The sequence below is a fragment of the Myxine glutinosa genome, chromosome 1 (assembly GCF_964187855.1).
Source record: "Myxine glutinosa chromosome 1, kmMyxGlut1.1, whole genome shotgun sequence".
Taxonomy (NCBI): domain Eukaryota; kingdom Metazoa; phylum Chordata; class Myxini; order Myxiniformes; family Myxinidae; genus Myxine; species Myxine glutinosa.
This window is the reverse complement of record NC_136261.1, coordinates 169,603,052-169,617,492: the sequence shown is the minus strand read 5'-3', so window position 1 is coordinate 169,617,492 and position 14,441 is coordinate 169,603,052. Positions and strand designations below refer to the sequence as shown.

General features: G+C 42.6%; 1 protein-coding gene across 1 annotated transcript in view; it reads right to left on the bottom strand.

The window, feature by feature from the left end:
• Positions 1-14,068, bottom strand: part of LOC137431078 (unconventional myosin-X) — an 87,420-nt gene extending 73,352 nt beyond the window's left edge. Inside the window, exon 1 of the mRNA XM_068121973.2 lies at positions 13,778-14,068. The gene's annotated coding sequence lies outside the window, so the exon portion shown is untranslated. The remainder of the gene's footprint in view (positions 1-13,777) is intronic.
• Positions 14,069-14,441: the final 373 nt, after the last annotated feature.

The window sequence follows — 14,441 nt, the reverse complement described above, 5'->3', positions numbered from 1 at the left end:
CTCTGATCATCAATTTGGTTTCAGACCAGGTCACTCTACTCTGGACATGCTGCTTCTGCTGTCTCAACAATGGATGGAGGTCCTCAATGCCAAACAGGAAATTAGAGCTGTCTCCCTCGACATATCACGTGCCTTCGACACGGTCTGGCACCCCGCTCTGCTCACCAAACTCTCCTCCTTTGGTATCCATGGAAATCTCCACGCATGGCTGGCGGACTTCCTCTCTAGTCGTCGTCAACGTGTGGCCCTGAATGGGTTTCTCTCATCTCCTCTTCCTGTTCAGGCTGGAGTTCCCCAAGGCAGTGTTCTGGGCCCCGTGCTTTTTCTGGTCTTCATCAATGATCTCTCTGACTCTCTCGAAAATCCTCTCTATCTCTTTGCTGATGACTCCACTCTCTGCCGCTCCATTCCTCTTCCCTCAGATCGGCAGTCTGCTGCCTCCTCACTCTCTGAAGACCTGGACAAAATCACAGACTGGTCAAACAAGTGGAACATGTCTTTCAATCCTGACAAATCTCACACTCTTACTATGTCTCTCCGAAAAGATCGACTGGACAACCCTCCCATCTACTTTCTCAACAATCCTCTCCAAGAAGTTCTGTCGCTCAAGATTTTGGGTCTCACTATCTGCCATGATCTTTCTTGGGAAAACCACATTTCCAAGCTGGCCTCCAAAGCCAGTCGCCGACTGCGCATCCTCCGTCGTGCGAAGTCCTTCCTCGGCACACCTGAGCTCCTCACCACATACAAGGCTTTCATCCGCAGCTCAATGGAATACTGTTCTCCCCTATGGGCCGGTGCTCCTGCCTCACACCTAGCTCGGCTTCACGCTGTTGAAACCAAAGCTTTCAGAATTATTGGAATCTCCCGCGATGAAGCTATCTCTGAGGGCCTTTCACTCACTCACCGCAGGCAGGTAGGTGGTCTTTCTGTCTTCTACCGACTCCTCTCCGGCCTTGCACCCCCAGCTCTCTCTGTGCTCTGTCCCCCAAATATTCCTACAGGTCGCACAAGATCTGCCAGCAACCCTCTGATGGTTAAACTGCCGAAATCTCGGCTCTCCGCTCACCTTCACTCTTTCATTCCTCTTTTCTCCCGCCTCTGGAACAAACTCCCTCACTCCCTTCAATCCCACTCCTCCCTCCAGGTCTTTAAAACAGCTGTTCACCACCATCTCTTATCTTCCCCCATCCAAAACCTTGATCTTTTCTACCTCCGCTAATTCACCCCAGATCCACCTTGTTTGAAATTCCAACTTCTTTCCTGGAAGTCCTGGCAGTGTCCATATGTTTTATACCTCTCCCACTGCCCCCTTCCCACGCCCCCCCCCCCCCCAAAGCCCTCGCCCTCTCTCAGATCTCTCGATGTCTCCATGTCTCTCGGTCCCTGCTCTCAAATGTTGTGTTTGTGTCCTTCCCCCTCTCTCCCCATCTTGTCTACCGCTCCCTATGTTATATGTTTTATGTGTCGGTTTGTCTTTCTGTGTGATTAATGTTCGCTCTTTCACGAGCCTCGATATTGTATACAAAAAAAAAAAAAAAAAAAAAATACATAGTCCAAATATAATATCATATATAATAATAATATATAACATTTATAATAATATATAATATAATATAGATATAATATATAATATAAAAATACAGCTCTAGTAATAAATACATTGTCCAAATATAATATCATATATAATAAATAATATATAATAATAATATATAACATTTGTAATAATATAATATAGATATAACATGTAATATAAAAATACAGGTTTAGTAATAAATACATAGTCCAAATATAATATCATATATAATAATAATATATAACATTTATAATAATATATAATATAATATAAATATCATATATAATATAAAAATACAGGTTTAGTAATAAATACATAGTCCAAATATAATATCATATATAATAAATATAATAAATAATATATAATAATAATCTGTATAAAAATAGCGTAAGGACTCGACTTTGTTATCCCTTTTACGCCGCACCCAGTGACCCGATGCCCACGGCACTAATGGATTTACGATCTACGAACTGCGCTCTTTGTTTATCACGTACAGCCATACTCGAAAAATCTGAATTAGCCGACGTTGGGGCCCAAAAGCATCCGATTAACTACCGATACGACGCCATCTTATGACGCCATCGTATTGGCGTCTGCTGGGCGAAGGCGAAGCAAGCCGTCCGCTGATTGGACAGGCGAAGGCGAAAGCAAGCCGTCCACTGAGTGGACAATCCAGAGCATGCATTTGTGCCGGTGTCGGCGATCGTTGTTCATATACGCACTCTTCATTCTCATCTTTCTTCCTAACTCTTACTCGGACAAGCAAATCCCCTATGCCATCCATAATGGTACACTATATCCATACACCACATCCTCCCTTCCGTGGATGTTCCACGGGTTTCGGCTAGTATATAATATTTATAATAATATAATATATATATAATATATAATATTAAAATACAGGTTTTTTTTTTGTATACATAATCGAGGCTCGTGAAAGAGCTAATGTTAGCTAGTATATAATATTTATAATAATATAATATATATATAATATATAATATAAAAATACAGGTTTTTTTTTTTTTTTTTTTTTTTGTATACATAATCGAGGCTCGTGAAAGAGCTAACATTTATCACACAAACACATCAAACAGACAAACAAACAATGTATATCAAAAGGGGAGCGGTAGACAAGATGGGGAGAGAGGGGGAAGCACATAAACTCAACATTTGAGAGCGGGGACATCAGGAATGTGTGGGAGGGAGAGGACTTGGGGGGAGGCGGCGTGGGGTAGGGGGGGTGGGGGTGGGAGAAGTATAAACACAAGGACACCAAGGACTTCCCGAACAGAAGTTGGTATTTCAAAAAAGTGGATTTGGGGTGAAATTAGCGGGGGTAGAAAAGATCAAGGGTTTGGATGGGGGAAGATAAGAGATGGTGGTGAACAGCTGTTTTAAAGACCTGGAGGGAGGAGTGGGATTGAAGAGAGGGAGGGAGATTGTTCCAGAGGCGGGAGAAAAGAGGAATGAAGGAGTGAAGGTGAGCAGAGAGCCTAGATTTTGGCAGTTTAACCATAAGAGGGTTGCTGGCAGATCTTGTGCGACCTGTAGGAATATTTGGGGGACAGAGCCCAGAGAGAGCTGGGGGGGGGGGGGCATGGCCGGAGAGGAGTCGGTAGAAGACAGAAAGACCACCAACCTGCCTGCGGTGAGTAAGTGAAAGGCCCTCGGAGGTAGCTTCATCACGGGAGATTCCAATGATTCTGAACGCTTTGGTTAAATAAATACATAAGGTTTAGTAATAAATACATAGTCCAAATATAATATCATATATAATAAATATAATAAATAATATATAATAATAATATATAACATTTATAATAATATATAATATAATATAGATATAATATATAATATAAAAATACAAGTTTAATAATAAATACATAGTCCAAATATTATATTATAATGAATAAATGAATGAATGATCGTTTTAAGGCCATATTTTCCCTGCTACAGCATTCGGGTATCCTGTGGGTATCAATTCGGGTATTGTGCCCAATAGCCAAGGAAACTGCTTCGGCAGCCATATGCATAATCACGGTTCAAAAAGGAATGGTCATCATCATCATCATCATAATATAGATAACATATAATATAAAAATACAAGTTTAGTAAAAAATACGTAGTCCACATATACTTGTAATATAATATAATAAATAATATGTAATATATAAAAAATGTAATAATAATATATAGTATAATATAAATATAATATAAAAATACAAGTTTAGTAATAAATACATCGTCCAAAAGATATCTAAAATATTGTAGAAACTACACGTTGGACCAATGTGAATGTGATGACGTCGTTGATCTGCAGAAACGCAATCAGCTCCAGACGGAGGATTGTTTTCTCGTTTGAATAAGTATCTGTTGCCATAATTTGCTGGACAGCAACAGGATGTAAACAATGAGGATATTATGGTAATTATCATTATCCTAGTGATCGTTTTATTGCCATACATTATAGCACTGTTGACTTCTCCAGCAGTGGAATGATTGTTTATCTACTTTTTTGATTTTGTTTTGATCACACAGCACACACCATCTGTTAAATGAAACAACCAACTGATCACCATTTTCTTTTTAATCTGCTCATCCGTTTGTTTACTGTTTAAGCTTATTTATATTGTCTCAATTAATTATATATTGTAGCCAAAAATATCACCAATTAAAATTTGTATCACAATGGAGCTCTTGTTGGAGGCGCATTATTAATTGGACAATGGATGAAATCAACAGGATTTTCATTGGGATCTGCCAACCGCCTTGGGAAGTAAGGAGACGCTGACGTTTCGGGCGTTAACCCCTCTTGTTCCGACGAAGGGTTAACGCCCAAAATGTCAACTCGCCCTCGCTTCCCACGGTGGATGGCATATATCAATCAACGTCTTGTTTATTTCATCAGTTGTTCTACTTGTCCCCCGACGCAGATCAACATTTGCCATCAACAGCAACACTGGTTCTTCATTTTTAATTCTTAATGGAGCCTCATATGGCTGCTTATGCAATTGTAGGGTTTGGAAGGGTCTGAATGACGTGGCATGCTGACGAGGAGGGGAGTGTTGTTGAAGCTGAAGGGAAAGGTGTATGCTGCATGTGTGAGAAGTGTTATGATTTATGGGAGCGAGACATGGGTAATGAACGTAGAGCAGCAACGAAGGCTGGAAAGGGTGGAAATGCGAATGGTTCGGTGGATATGCGGAGTATCGTTGAGAGAGAGGAAGACAAATGATGAATTGCGAAAGATGATGGGAATAGAGCCTGTGATTGATGCTGTGAAGAGGAACAGGTTGAGATCGTTTGGTCATGTGTTGAGGAAGGATGAAAGTGACTGGTTGAGAAGAGTGATGGAAATGAATGTAGAAGGAAGGAGAGGACGAGGAAGACCGAGAAAGACTTGGCTGAAGATGGTGGAAGAAGAAATGCGGGCAAGGGGGTTAACAAGGAGAGATGCAGAAAATAGGGCAAAATGGAGAAGATTGTCATGGGGACCGCAAGGCTAACCCCCGCTCTAGCAGGGAAAATGGCCTTAAAATGCCTGTTGTTGTTGTTGAACGGTCTGAATGAATCAAGTTTGTAAACTCTAAAGCTGACCATTCGGGGTAATTTGTACTTTGGTCAGAAGGTTTACTTTTGTGAATTATACAGTACCATGGAATCTTTACTATATCCATATTACAAACAAAATAACCAACACACCCTGTGAATAATGGCATGTTCCTCTGCAGGGTGCATTCTGCTAGCAGAACACGGCCAGAACAGTAGTTCATCAGCACCAATTTTGCTGGAATGGCCGCCAGCACCAGATAGTTCAGAAAGGAAGATGCGAGCACCAGAGCTATCTGGATGCATTATTGTTTTATATTATTTATTTATATTAATAGAATTCATAACTCACTTCAAACAGCATTTGCATCAATCACCGTAATCATCTTGATAACACGATGATGTCTGGGTGGGATAAAAAGGCCTGAAAAAGTTGTCTTTTTTATTTTGAGTTAAATTTCAATGGGTCCTGGAGTTATAGATGGTTTATTGAAACACGGTACAGGGAAGACTAAAAATACAGTATGTGGGACATGGGATTTAAACTTGAGATAGTTTTTTTGTTTTTGCTGGTCTGGTGCAAACATTCGCTGTGAACACCACCATTTTCCATGAATCCACCAACCAACCCCTCCCTTTCAATCAGCAGTTCCAATGAAACTGCTCTTTCGTCCCAGTCTATGTCACAAACACAAACGACCTGTTTTGTTGAGGCTTATCGCGGTGCAGTCAGTGCAGTGGCATGTCGGTGTGTGCTCAACATTGTCCTTTTGCTGAACCGCACAATCCTGTGTTGTTTTGCTCATGCTGACGTCATTTTCTTCTGTTCTGGTTTCCCCTGGCTCCACGTCCAACACAACTAAGATTGGCTTCATAATACCCTTAAGCTATGCATGGATGGTTCTATATGATGTTTGTACAACCACCTAACCCAAATTATATTTTGCCGGTCTCTGTCTCTGTGTCTCTCTGTGTCTGTGTCTCTCTGTGTGTCTCGTCTCGTCTCTGTCTCGTGTCTGTCTCGTGTCTGTCTTGTATCTCGTGTGTCTCGTGTGTCTTGTGTATCTCTCTCTCTCTCTCTCTATCTCTATCTCTCTCTCTCTCTCTCTCTCTCTCTCTCTCTCTCTGTCTCTGTGTGTCTCTCTGTGTGTCTCTGTCTCTCTGTGTCTGTGTCTCTCTGTGTGTCTCGTCTCGTCTCGTCTGTGTCTCGTATCTCGTGTGTCTCGTCTCTCTCTCTCTCTCTCTCTCTCTCTCTCTCTCTCTCTCTCTCTCTCTCTCTCTCTGTCTCTCTGTCTCTCTCTCTCTCTCTCTCTCTCTCTCTCTCTCTCTCTCTCTCTCTCTCTCTCTCTCTCTCTCTCTCTCTCTGTGTGTCTGTGTATCTCTCTCTCTGTGTCTGTGTCTGTCTGTCTGTCTGTCTGTCTCTCTCTCTCACTTTGTCTCGCACTCTCGCCCTTTATCTCTCTCTCTGTGTCTCTCTCTTGATCATTACCGATGCGTATAATTACATATGATATCACCAAAACATGACACATTTTCGGCATAACCATACTTGCACGCACATTATCGTAATAACACTTCGGGTGAGTCATGGCATGCCTGGTGTAGAAATCTCGATCCTCACTTATGTTTAGTTTGATCCTCCTTTCAAGGTTGTGTCTGTCCGTCCACAGGTTCTTTCACGTCATTTTATATTTTCACAATCCTGGTTTAGTCAAAATTTATCACAAGTGCTCCAATCATGGAACCATCTCAAAGGCCCAAAAGATACGAAGATCCAAACACCTACAGTTCAATCCTTTCCATCGGGTGCTTTCACTATATAATTCTTTGTTGAATTGCCCAACAACTACGATAATTTCTAGTGACCTTTGCACTTACAACAGGGTTATTATTCACTGATATATAGTCAGCCAACAAGGCTGGGCCGGATTCTTTCCCAAGATAGTCCTGGACTGTCCGGCCAGACCTGGCGAGTAGGTTTGTCAAGCTGTCAAGCCTGCTTGGCCCAGTTTGGGTGGAGCAATTATGGCAGTCTAACAAATAGTGTCACAAAGGGAAAGACTTTGAACATACTCGTAAAGCAAGAGCCTAAAAATGATGGCATAAAGACAGAAAGACAGCGATCTTTTCTTCCAGGCCTTATACCATAGATTACCCCCATAGATGGGCAGCGTTCAAATGATCAAAGTTTTCGTCAACACAAAACTTTGGCTGTTTCAGACTTGCTAATATTGCTTTGTTTTTTAGTTTTTTATACAAAACAAGCCAAGAAAGCATTCAAGTTTAAAGGTATAGGATCTACACATGTAGGAATAGTTAAAACTAAGTCAAATACATGGTCACACAAATGGTTCGGGCATTAACCCCTTGTCGGAGAAAAAGAGTAAATGTCACCTCAATCATCAAATTGATTTCATTAATTTGTAATGAGCTGTAGTAAGGTCGCACATAAATATTAAATTCTAAATCTCTTAAAATCAGCACTTGTAAACAGGAAGAAAGCTTTCATACAAGACGTATGGCTTTTAGAGCTGAAAATAACTATCACAACAGCCTCTGGAACAAACTCCCTCACTCCCTTCAATCCCACTCCTCCCTCCAGGTCTTTAAAACGGCTGTTCACCACCATTACTTATCTTCCCCCATCCAAAACCTTGATCTTTTCTATCCCCGCTAATTTCACCCCAAATCCACTTTTTTGAAATACCAACTTCTGTCCTGGAGGTCCTTGGTGTCCTTGTGTTTTATACTTCTCCCACTCCCCCCCCCCCCCCTTCCCACGCCCTCTCCCTCCCACACATCTCCAGATGTCCCTGCTCTCAAATGTTGTGTTTGTGTGCTTACCCTTCTCTCCCCATCTTGTCTACCGCTCCCTCTTTATATATATTTTGTTTGTCTGTTTGATTTGTTTGTGTGATAAATGTTAGCTCTTTCACGAGCCTCGATTCTGTATACAAAAAAAAAAAAAAAAAAAACAGGTCGGTGAGGGTTAAAGTAGAAATGATGATCATGACATGCGAAGAAACACTCATTAAAACACAACCTCCATCCACCTTTGGAGGACAGACAGATCGGCAACTACATTTGGACAGACAGACAGAGAGACCAAGAGGACGTTTAATAACTAGAGAGAGACCAGGTTGTTTGACAACTAGAACGTTACAAACTGGGTTTTGCTGGAGTGGGGAAGGGGGGGGGGGGGGGGGGACTTCCCCTCTGCTTTTTGCCAGTGGGTTGCATGTGGCAGAAAGTACCTTGTCATGCGAATACCTGAAAAGTTCTGACGACATTGCTGAACTAACAGAGAGTGTAGGAGGATTCTAAATTGCATCATATCCTTTGACTGACAATCATTTTGTCCTCGCAAGTCATTGGAAATCTATTGAGGTCAGATCCTCAAAATTTCCTCAAAAGGATTTGCTGAACCTGGGATTCAATGCAGGACTTGAGCTATCATCAAACGGTTCATGGCCGCCAGCAGGGCAACTCCGCAGCAACTACTTCTGACCATTTTGCCTTGAGTAACTCTCACCTTCCCTTGTGGTTCCGGACCGGTGCCCACGAGTGCTGAACTTGACAACTGGGACCTCTGAACCGAAGTGTTCGGGCCTCCTGACTTGGAGCACAATTCTCCAATGTTGACAGTCAGATCACGATAGATTCAACACAATGGTTTTCAAATACATCAATTGGAAGTACGTTAATTGCCTAATGATCGAAAAGGACTGAATCAAGATGAGTAAACTTTTACTTGATTTTAAAAAGCAAAAATATTAAACCTTTACAATCGACAGATTATGCCAAGTAACATAAATTACTAGTTTCTCGTCCGGGCTTTTCAAAAAAAAAAAATGAGGTGCACCTTACTATTTGAAATTTTCCAGATTTTTGATATTTTTCCCAAGATGGCCACCATATGGTGAAGTCTACCAGCTCAAAGACCACCCACACACATCTCAGCAACTAATGGAGATGCCTCTTCGTGGTGGTTGCACCACCCGCTCCCCCAACGCAAGATGGCGGCCAAATATTCCCCACTCTTCCCTGCTGCCCGGATTCGTCGTTGCTAAACACGGTAGAAGTAGAAAGGATTCAAACACTAAACACAGAAATCAACAACAAAATACTCGTGAAAAAAACACAAAACTGTCACTCCTTTCTCCACACACTAAACCACTCAACCAATACTAAACACTTATATACAAAAGCATAAACAGCATCAATAACTCCATCAGCAGCATAACACTCTCACTTGCAGACATAGCTACCACAGACAACAAACCATAAGAAAAAACAACAAGCTAACATGCTCATCGACACCATCACGCAAACACAAGTCACGCAGGACCAAAAAAGAGGAAAGATGTATTACAAGACGCAAACTCAGCTGCCAACTCGACACCATCGTCACGTCATTCAATCCGGCACAAGCAACAAAAATCATGAAAAACATCAAAAACTCGCAAGCTACCAGCCCTGACAACATCTCCAATTAACATTTAAAACACCTTGGACGACACAACATATAAACCCTCACAAATATGAGCAATTTCTCTGACCAACACTCAAGATTCCCCAAATTTGGAAACGAGGTAAAATGATCACACTCCTTAAACCAAACCAAGATCCCACCAAAGCAGTCTCCTACAGACCTATCATATTACTTTGCACACCCTCCAAAGTTACAGAACGCATTGTACTTACACTCACAAACCTTCAAATCCCTCTCTCATACACTCAACACAGATTCAGACGAAACCACTCCACCACCACTCTCTCCTGACAAACCTCACGCAAAACACCTTCGAACGCCTCAACAGTAGACATCAGCAAAGCGTTTGGCATACTCCCAAAGCTTTTACTCACAAACAAAACACTCAACACAAACATGCACAACAACACCAAATGCTGGCTGGCCAACTACCTATCATGCAGACAGTCATTCGTAATTTTTAACGGCAGGTCATTATGCACACAATACTTTCCGAATGGAGTCCTTCAAGGCTCCGTCCTCTCCCCCACACTCTTTAATCTGTTCATGCACGATATTCCACAACTATCCGATAACGCACAATTAGCCTCATATGCGGACGACATAACCATCACCTCCACTCATAGCATCATCAACACCGCCACAGCACAACTTCAACCCTTCCTCAGCACCCTACAAACCTGGCTCACCATCAACAGACTAAAAGTATCCCCCTCAAAATCAACAGGCACTTTTCTACCATTTACACCAAGGATCATAGCGCTGCACCATACATCACACTGAACAACATCCCTATTCCACACACGCACCAAACAAAAATACTCCCCGTCACTTTTAACACATCCATGTCATTCTCAGATCACATCACAAACATTTTAAAAAACATGCACACCCAGGCTGAACACACTTGGGGCACTCACAGGCACCGACTTCGGACACCACAAAGAAACAACAACACTAACATACAAACAGTACATTAGATCAATCATCAGCTATGCCCACTTATCTTGGGCCTCCAGCCTATCAAACACACATCTGAACACCATGCAGACCATACAAAGCAAAGCCTTTCACATCATCACAGGTTGCACATCAACACCCATCGAGCACCTGCACACAGAAGTATAAATGCTAAAAATCAAAGGCCACTTAGACATGAGGTCCACAGTTCCTTGCAATGGCAAATGCCAACACAAATCACCCATGCCACTTCATGTACAATCACCCACAGGCACCTAGACACATTAAAACTACACCACAAAGACACTACAGTGACATCCTTCATAACATCCCTCCACCAAACAACCAAAAAGACAAAAAAACACATCCACACCCACATGACCATAAACGCAATAAACAACCTGGACCCAAACAGTATCTTGGGGCCAAAACCTCCACCCATCAATGACACAGAGAAACCACTCCCCAGGTCTGATCTTAGTGTTTACCTTTCACGCCTTCGCTGTGGACACCACCCACAACTTTTACACTACAAACATAGACTCGACAACACCACTGAGGACACCTGCAACCACTGCCAGGCCACCCACACACAATAAAACATATAATGGAAGACTGCACGGATCTCTGGGTCGTTCCTGTGAGATCGATCGGTTATCTCCGTGCTGCTGGTCTGTTCAACCAGAACTGACTGGGGCAACACAACAACAACACACATCTAATATACCATTTTAAAATGACGTTGGTCATGTACCTGGTATGTCAACATCTACTGCAACAATGGAACTGTCTGCTGTACTGTGCTCTTGTACGTACTGAACCGGTACTAGATACATGCGGACTTCCACGACTGACCTGAGCTGTTTGGTAGTTGTCGTCGATGAGCGATTCCTGGTTAAACTCGCCATTTGCAAATTAATTGAAAGTATCTCCCAGAGTCTGGGATCCGTCAAACACCGTACCAGTGTACCATAACTTCAAAAACTTACTGCCAGCCTTGTGGATGCAAACACAAATGAGACCCTTTTTAAGACCGAGGCCGACTGTACTTCATCAGTAGCTCAATTAGAGCTATCAAAATAGTTTGTTCGTGAGATCAATAACGTGTGTGCTATTGCTAGAGCTAGCTAGCTAACTTAATTGTATACATTACGTACGTACATGTATCAAAAATCGCATTCGCTTCGCAATCACATCCGGATCTTAACCAAAATCGAATCAATTCGTTATTGTCACAGAACCAGCCTTTCCACCAAGTTTCATTCAAATCCATCCATAACTTTTTGAGATATCCTGCTCACAAACAAACAGACAGACATAACAGAGGGGTGAAAGATACTTTTTGAGACAGAGGGGTGAAAACATAACCTCCGTCCATCTTCGGTGGTGGAGATAATAATAATAATAATAATAATAATAATAATAATAATAGATTTGCCGATGTTTAGTCTGGGTATGGAATGTAAAACAAAACAAGACCGAAAGTCTAACAGAGGCATACTTTAGTTGAAGAGGATGCTATGACCTGGGTGGGGATACCAGTTAGCAGTTAGCAAATAAAGTATTAAATGTTTCACTTCATTCATGGACAGCGATGAATGACTTGGGTAGAAAAAACACTGCGAATGGTAAACAATGAACCAATAAATTCCACATTCCTGTGCCACCTTCAGTCGGGTTCGTTCGTGTCCATTATTCGTGTCGTGCTAGCAATGAATAGAAGGTGCACGTATGACATCGTAACTTGTGTCGCAAGTACAATGTGTATGCTATAAGCGATAGTCAATGAAAGCGCACGTTTACTCAATGTGCATGACGACCAGAGGTCATATGAAAAACAGCACAGCGCAATCTATGGGGGCAATCTGGCTATTTAAGATAGCCTCCATTTTCACTGCGATGAGACACCGCACCGATCTTCGCAGCGAATGACTCTACCCGATACTTATTGGGACCTTTTGATGGGCTATAGTTGACTGGTGTACTTCCGTTTTGATCATGGACGTCATAATAGATGTGTAATTCTTGTTCCACTTCTTAGTCCGATATGAGGCTTCAATTTCTTCTTCTATTTGCAACTTGCTGTTTATCTGAATATTTTTTCGACCCAAAATCAATAAATCAAAACACATGGTGTTCTTTTTAAAATAAAATAAAAAAAATGTTTTTTTTTTGTCAGAAAATAAATTCTGCCTCCCTCGCACTTGTACCACTCCGGAGTCACTTGTCACATAGTCATCCATCAATGACCGAGATTAAAAGGAGTGGGATGGAAAGGTGTCGCACTGCCGTCATTCATTAATACGATGCCAAACAAATCAACCTTGTTATGTCAACCAATCAAGTCCTTGTCCTTGTCATAGTCAAGTCAACCATCAGTCAGTCACACAAGTCACACTGTGTTACGTGAAGGTAGGTGTGTTAGAAATTTGAACAAAGTTAGGTAAATAATGACACATTGGAAAGAAATACTTTGGTGAGTCAAAATTAAATAAATTGCCAACGATTTGAAATAAATAAATGTAAAAAGATGAACAATGTCACCTGAAAATGCATACAATTAATTGGCAAAAGTTAAACTTTGGTCGAAGATTTGCCCAAGAGACACACACACACACACACACACACACACACACACACACACACACACACACACACACACACACACACACACACACACACACATCCAAGCTGTCCAGTCCGAGATCCAATCCCGACCCAGCTATAAACTGCCATCCTGGTGTTTCACAGGCAGGATGATTCATCAATGTGTATGGCGTCTCGTCTGTCGATATTAGTTGGTGTACGTTAAAGATCCCACGGTGTGCTTCGCGAAGAGTAGGCGAGCTATCTCCGGCACCCTGTACAAATTACAAATTCCTGCCCTAACTACTTAGTCGAACGTCAGGCCTGGCCAGCCGGTTCGTGAAAGACTTGGGCCAAACCTTCCTCCGGCCAACGTCACAAGAACGTGGGAATAATTTTGGTCGTTAAAGAAGAAGAAGCAGATCGAACTTCAAAATGAATCATGGCGACAATTTATAAATGTGTGGAGAAGTGATGCAAACAAATATCAGTGATAAAGAGATGAGATAAAACTTTTGGCGAGCCCGTCCTGGGAACATTTGTCCGAGTCGGCATCGCGAATTCGCACTGGGATCGGTGTCTGACGGATAGCAATGAATCAAGGTGCAACTTACCTGGTTCCGGCGGTTGTTGTTATTCGTGGAGACGTGGAGTGCGGGGCGTCCAGGTGACAGGTCGCAAGTCAAGGTCTCGATTTCAAATAACGTCCCAATTTTTTTCCCGTCAAATCCACGAGTTCTCCAACATTTTCGCTCACCGGTTCTGGTATTACCTGCGCATGTGCTGCCCTGCCCGCGGTGCGAATTGGACGTGGGAAATCCTTCGGTTGGCACTTGGTAGTGCAGTGCAGTGTAGGGTAGAGCACCACCCAGCTTTACCGGCTGCTTCGTAACCTCAATGACTTCACCCGACGGCGGCCGAGCGTTTCACGCCCTTCATTATTGGTGAGCAGGAGTGGCGGGACGCGCACATCGGGGTGGGCCGCGCACATCGAGGCGGGCCGCGCACATCGGGGCGGAACGCGCACACCGGGGTGGAACGCGCACATCGGGGTGGGCCGCGCACATCAGCGTGGGCCGAGGATGGGAGGAACCGCGAGGAAGGCGAATAGGAGGGACGAAGAGTTGAGAAGAAATCGAACCAGGCAACACTCACAATCACTTTGAACGAACTAATAATGTCGCGGGGAATCTCAAAAGCTTACTCAAACAACCTGCACTCACAGGTAAACGTAAAAGAGCACTATGACGTAACGACACGGAGCTCGGGTTTCCTACC